Genomic DNA, 6,353 nt, shown 5'->3' with positions numbered 1-6,353 from the left:
ACTTTTAGTTACTATGATAATCCAGATGATCACGAAGTGTAATTACGAAGCCAAAATGTGAGATGTTTATACTGAAAAAATGCCAAGTCTTGGTAACTAGCAAAGGAATTTTACTTCTGTCTCACCGCGGTGCGACATTTCGCACAGCAATCAGCTTATTTTTCTTATTTCACATTTATGCGATATTATTTCCCTAACACATTTCAAGTACCGTTTGATATCTATTTTAAGATGCATATGAAGAATATGCAAATTTGTTTCATTTTTTTAGGTGGCAAGAGATTGACGAAGAAGTCGCTAATTATCCAGAATTTCATAGAAATGACTTCACCGTAGTAATGTTACCGACTCTGGAAGGTGCAAAAATACCTCTTGCCGAGGATGGATTTGATATGGTGAACGGGATGCTTCATGAGGAACGGGTGTGCATTCTGTTCTCAATAATACAAACGTTTCATTAAAAAATTGACGATCTGTTCGACTATGACTTGAATCGTGAGCAATCGTATATGGAATAAATAGAGTTTACGCCTGTGCTTTAACTTTGTGCTGCTTTAAATTTGCTACGAAGTCGTAAAGATAAAAATCGCAAATATAATGCACATGTGATTGATGCTGACACATAATTCCATTCTTGAATAAATCTTTCGAATTATTGCATGCGGTTTTTCGCGAGTCCAAGTGCTGGAATTTGTTGATTGAGGTGTTACTGCATTGATCATATAGTCCAAAAGCATAGTAGGATCATATTAATATGCGAATGCATTCGCTGAACGTTAGTTTCTACTTTCGCATGATCGGCCACCTTACGGCGCGGTGGTCAGAAAATGAACGAAGATCGGCGAGACCCTTATTCGAACGACGAGTGAACGCAGAAATTATCGAGAGGCAAAGAGGCTATTAACCAATTCCGTGAAAATATCGTATCGATATGGTGTAAATACTCCTGCTTTTATCCTTCGTTTTCTCCGTAGAGGAATCATCGACAATGCTCCTTCAATGCGAAATAGTTTAAATTCGCCTCTTGCCTTTACTAAATCAATATGGCATCTATCCCAATTAGGAATGCGATATTTATCCTAATTATCTTGAAAAGATATTGCACCTTTCCATTACCATACCGTGTATCGGAAATCGTTAATTTTGGCAGTGGATTATTCCACATAATCTCCTACGTATAATAAAAATTATGCTATAAAAGCTACGAACTTTTAGTTACTATGATAATCCAGATGATCACGAAGTGTAATTACGAAGCCAAAATGTGAGATGTTTATACTGAAAAAATGCCAAGTCTTGGTAACTAGCAAAGGAATTTTACTTCTGTCTCACCGCGGTGCGACATTTCGCACAGCAATCAGCTTATTTTTCTTATTTCACATTTATGCGATATTATTTCCCTAACACATTTCAAGTACCGTTTGATATCTATTTTAAGATGCATATGAAGAATATGCAAATTTGTTTCATTTTTTTAGGTGGCAAGAGATTGACGAAGAAGTCGCTAATTATCCAGAATTTCATAGAAATGACTTCACCGTAGTAATTTTACCGACTCTGGAAGATGCAAAAATACCTCTTGCCGTGGATGGATTTACCGACCTCTCATATCTTAACGTTGATTGCTTTCATTGGACTCAAAAACTACATACACTATGTGAGTATAACAAATGAAACTATAGAATTATTTAATGAGTGTTACGTTGATAATCAGAAATGTTTTGTGTTTCCCAAGATGCGAATAATCTGTGGAACAATTTGTTGGAACCAGTTGGTAACAAGAGTAGGCCTCTCACTTCGTTATTTGAAAAATTTCTGTGTCCTACTTCGGAAAGACCGTTCTTGATGACGTATGAAAATTCACAGAACAACGAAACTTAAGGATGATTAGAGAAATTTAGAACAGTTTCTGTAAGTGGAAGATGTATTATAATCTTCGCATTTGTCTATTTAAAAATGACGAAAATTATAATCAGCAAATGTTCTAAAATAAGAACCAATGTTGGATCAATAATAATATTTAATTTTTACTGTGGTACTTCACTCATTATCATACTGTTCTTATAATTTAAGTTCTTTGTGAATAAAGGTAATAACGAAAATAGGTAATACGCTGACCAATGGAACATTTTCTCAGTCCTCGTCGGACGTACAAATTCAACATGAAATTCGGCTTTTTCGAAAATGTTGCGCTTTTCCTATCTTTTTGCTTTAGTTACTTAGTTACTTATTTCTTCTTTTGCTTATGTTTAAAGTATATACATATATAGTATATCATTGATATATTCTTGTTGAGAATTTTGGATCTTTGAGGCCGAAATAATGTTATAGGAACACTAAATTATTTCATTATTTCATGGACGATTCCTTATATATTTATCGATACACATTTGCATGCGTCTCAGCACTTTCTTCTATACCCGACTGTAAACCGACTCTTCGACGATCCTTAACCGACCCTTCCACGGACCTTAACCGACCAAGGAGTTTACATTCGTCTGTTTTCGAGACGCTTCGGACACACATACTTCCACACACTGATATTCACATACAAGTATCTCTACTACGCACTTAACCTAGTCCAGCACAGAAAATTATACATATCTCAACAGTTCTGAACGTGAATCGTGCATGAATCCAGAAATGAAAGAAGAAAGGAGATCTCCAGTGGAGAAAAAGAATCTACTTTTCATATTTACATAATCGTCATTTCCACCACAGAGGTCGAATAGTGTAACATTTTCTTTTATTATTATTCAATTTGTTTTTTACAATTTGTCCACCTAGACATCCGGTAAATTTTTCTAGCTAGTGTAACATGACCGAATGTCAGATATTACCAAGATAACGTATGTTTCTTTTATATTTTTTCTAGATGAAACCTACCAACGTATTTGTAAAATCTTTCGGATTAAAATGAGACCAAACACGGTGTAATTTCAATTATATTTACTTACCAATGTGCATTAAACAACTTTTAGGATCAGCAAATAAGCTACGAATTGTGTATCGTGCTATTTGTCATTTTAATTGGAAACATCTGACAAACAGTTGGTGAAAGTTCTATTCATTACAAATTAAAAGTAAAAAAAATTTGATTCTTCGGCTGAAGAAGGTCTCAACTTATTGCGTGGCTCCATATTTTATATGTTGTTCGACTCTCAATCCTTCTTTCTCATCCTCTTTCACTCGGATTATTCTTTTCTACGTTTGCCACGTTTAACTCTTTATTGTCACTGGCTTCAGAAATAGAGTCGTTTCTACTTCTATTTTACTCTCTAATTGCGAAATTTAGGTCACGAGTTTGTTGCAATTATTGCAGATTTCCGGCATATGATTTATTTACTTAATAAGTGATTAAAGAAAGGAATTGTAGACTCTGTATGTATTTATTTTAAGAAGCTGGAAGAATGTGGGCAACGCCATAGTTGGCGTTACTTGAAAGTATACGCCATTAAATGCTCGGTAATTACCCCCGCTATCTTTCCCCTTGATGCATCAAGGCATTGGACGGTCGAGTAATGCAACCTGATTCGAATTCAAATATCGATGAGGCAATACTAATGCAACAGTGAAATTTGATTACTGTTTGAAATTCTTTAAAATTAAATTTTTACTAACGTGTTTGTGAAATTTTGCTGATTAAGATAAGACCAAATACAGCGATATGCTAGAAGTCACATTTACTTATTGATGAAAGAAGGGAAAGGAAGTTGCTATCATTTGTTAAACGAACCGCCTTCTTCATCGATTTCAGAATCATATGAAAACTGTATCTGCATAAGGACCACATATATTCCACTTGTGTGCGATTATACTATTTTCATCCAGTGAAAGTAATCGAAAATAATTATTTACGGGGAATTCACGTGGTCGACACGAACACAACTGAAAGGCAAGAACTTTGTCGAAGTAACCATTCCTCCACTCTTTGCCGAAAAACAACGGTGCTGATAACACGAAAGCAGAATTCGTTGTAAATCCAATTCATTAAATATTATGTAATACGGTCCAAATTTTTATTCTGTGACAGTGCCGTTATTAATCTTTCCCAAGTTTCATTAGTTATTACTTTCAAGTTACTCTATCGGAAGTGTCCTATCACGCGTCGGTTCATATACAGAGTATTTGACTATGTTCTTTAATTATTGACAATGAGAAATCGGTCCAAATATCCCTGTGCGCGGTCTGTGTTGCGATTCTCAATTACTAGGTGACAGTCAGTCAGGCTGCAACTGATCGGTTGATATCGCGAACCGTGAACGTTATTAACGTCCGAGGTGATATATTAAAGATGACGAGTAATGTTATGTGTAATTGATTTATTTGCACTGTATAATATAACACGAAGGGTATGACGCTCGGATGAAGACTGTTTTAAGGCTCCTTGAAGAAGCTTCGCCTGGTCCTTATATGCTAACTGTTCATCCCGTGGTTTTCCTTCTTACCATGGTTTTCATGGGGTGAGAATCTATTCTTTCTAATCTTGTAACTGTGCATCCTCGTGGGCACATATCCTCCGGTGTTGCCGATTGATACCAGCACATGATAACTATAGAGTGTACCCATCGAATACTTAGTATGTTAATTAGCCTCTTGATGAGGTCCGCATCGTAAAGTTTACAACTTGAGAGGTAGGAAATTCGAACTTTTACAAAAAAAGGCAGATGTGGGGGGCGAAGGATTGGAGAACATATTAATCCTCTCTACTCAGAAATTCCATAAAGCAGTTTTCGATATGCCGGTATAGGATTCAATGAGTAAGCAGGTTTAATGTATAATGTACGATTTTTCTTATAAAACGTCTCGTAGGATAGTTTACGTCTGCGAATCCCATAATCTTCTTCTCTACGACTTGTACGAGGTAAGACACTACCCATGTATCGTTCGATTTGGAATCGCTCTGCACTCTGTCGTTCAGGCTAACCTGCTTTCGTTCCTGTAAGGAGAGTTATCCCCGCACAGAGATATTTCGGCCGATGTTTAATTGACTACAACTAAAAAAGAAAGCCGAATACGTAACCTTCTTGTTCAGAACTTTCATTTTATTTTGGTTTCAAGAATCACTGCTAAATTTTGTTATACTCATAACCGAACAGTCTGTAGATCCGTTAGAAATTTGGTATTAAAAATATCGATTCACTAGGTTATTAACTTCATGAATTTTGATGTAACATCGTAATCATCTTGTATCAAAAAAAACCTGTTTGACGCATCACAGTGCATCTTCAGCGATCGTTCCGGAAAAAAGATTACCCACTGTAGATAGTTTTTGTCTATATGAGTCAGAGGCTAACATCTGTTGAGTAATTTCAAAAGTGACCTTCAGATCTCTATCGCGATTCACAGCGAAAGCTTTTTCACTGTAGTCCCTTGTAATGTGTTTTTTTAATGTAGGGAATAAAGATAATCCAAAAAAGGAAATCCATCATTAAATGCAAAAACCGTGTAATTTTGGCGATAGGAATATGTGAAATACGAGTTTTGGGATTTCTGTGTTCCAAAATTCAGTTCGTTCGAAACTTTCTTATTAGTTGGTCTAAGTCGCAGATAAATGCAACAGCAATGTTGCAATGCTTCGTACAATTGACATATGACGTTGTTTACTTTATCCTTAACGAGAGATTTCTCGCAATGATGGAAATGTAGCGGCACATGAATCAGAGGACGATGCGAATCGAGAGCGACTCATGTTGTTGTTTTGCCTCGGGGTATTGACACAGCTTTCACGCATGAAAGGTAATGCTAAATAAATTCCGAGCAAAACAATATCGCCGCTACATGCAACCGTCGGATAAAGACGAATTCGAATTTTCCGACTCTCCTCCGACCAGTATAAATAAACGGACGTAATTGCAAGAGAGTCAGATTATTCAAGTAATTATTCGAGATAGTATCCGAGTTGTCATACGGGTTATTACACGAGCTATCATAAGCGATTAACGGAGTGTACTAGTTATCGAGCTATCTGCGAGCGATCATACACCATCGTGAGAATACATTGAACGAGCGTCTTTCGACAGTATTTATACTTATATTTATTTAATTTCTTCCAAATATATTAGACGGGTTGCAACAGCAATCTTTCGCTCTTGTTATTCTATATTATTGATCCTCAACCAATCCACCTATTCCCTCACCTCCTTAACGAAAGGTATGAGCAACGAATCCGCGTTATTCATTCTAAAGGCACACCCACACCAAGCTTTCCTCCGGTAAAACACAAGGGCGAAAAGCTCAGTCTCACCCGACAGTCTCACCCGAGAGTCTCACCCGACAGTCTCAACCTAGAGACTCACCCGAGAATCTCAACCTAGAGTCTCAACCAAGCGTCTCAACCAAGAGTCTCAATC

The 6,353-nt window shown here is 36.6% G+C and overlaps 1 pseudogene; it reads left to right on the top strand.

Moving 5' to 3' along the window:
- The first annotated feature begins 1,369 nt into the window (after window positions 1–1,369).
- LOC105681780 lies at window positions 1,370–2,113 on the top strand (annotated as a pseudogene).
- Window positions 2,114–6,353: the final 4,240 nt, after the last annotated feature.

The sequence above is a fragment of the Bombus impatiens genome, unplaced genomic scaffold (genome assembly GCF_000188095.3).
Source record: "Bombus impatiens unplaced genomic scaffold, BIMP_2.2 scf_1975, whole genome shotgun sequence".
Classification (NCBI taxonomy): Eukaryota; Metazoa; Arthropoda; class Insecta; order Hymenoptera; family Apidae; genus Bombus; species Bombus impatiens.
Note: the sequence above shows the minus strand (reverse complement) of the source record. Positions and strands in the feature narration are given on the sequence as shown.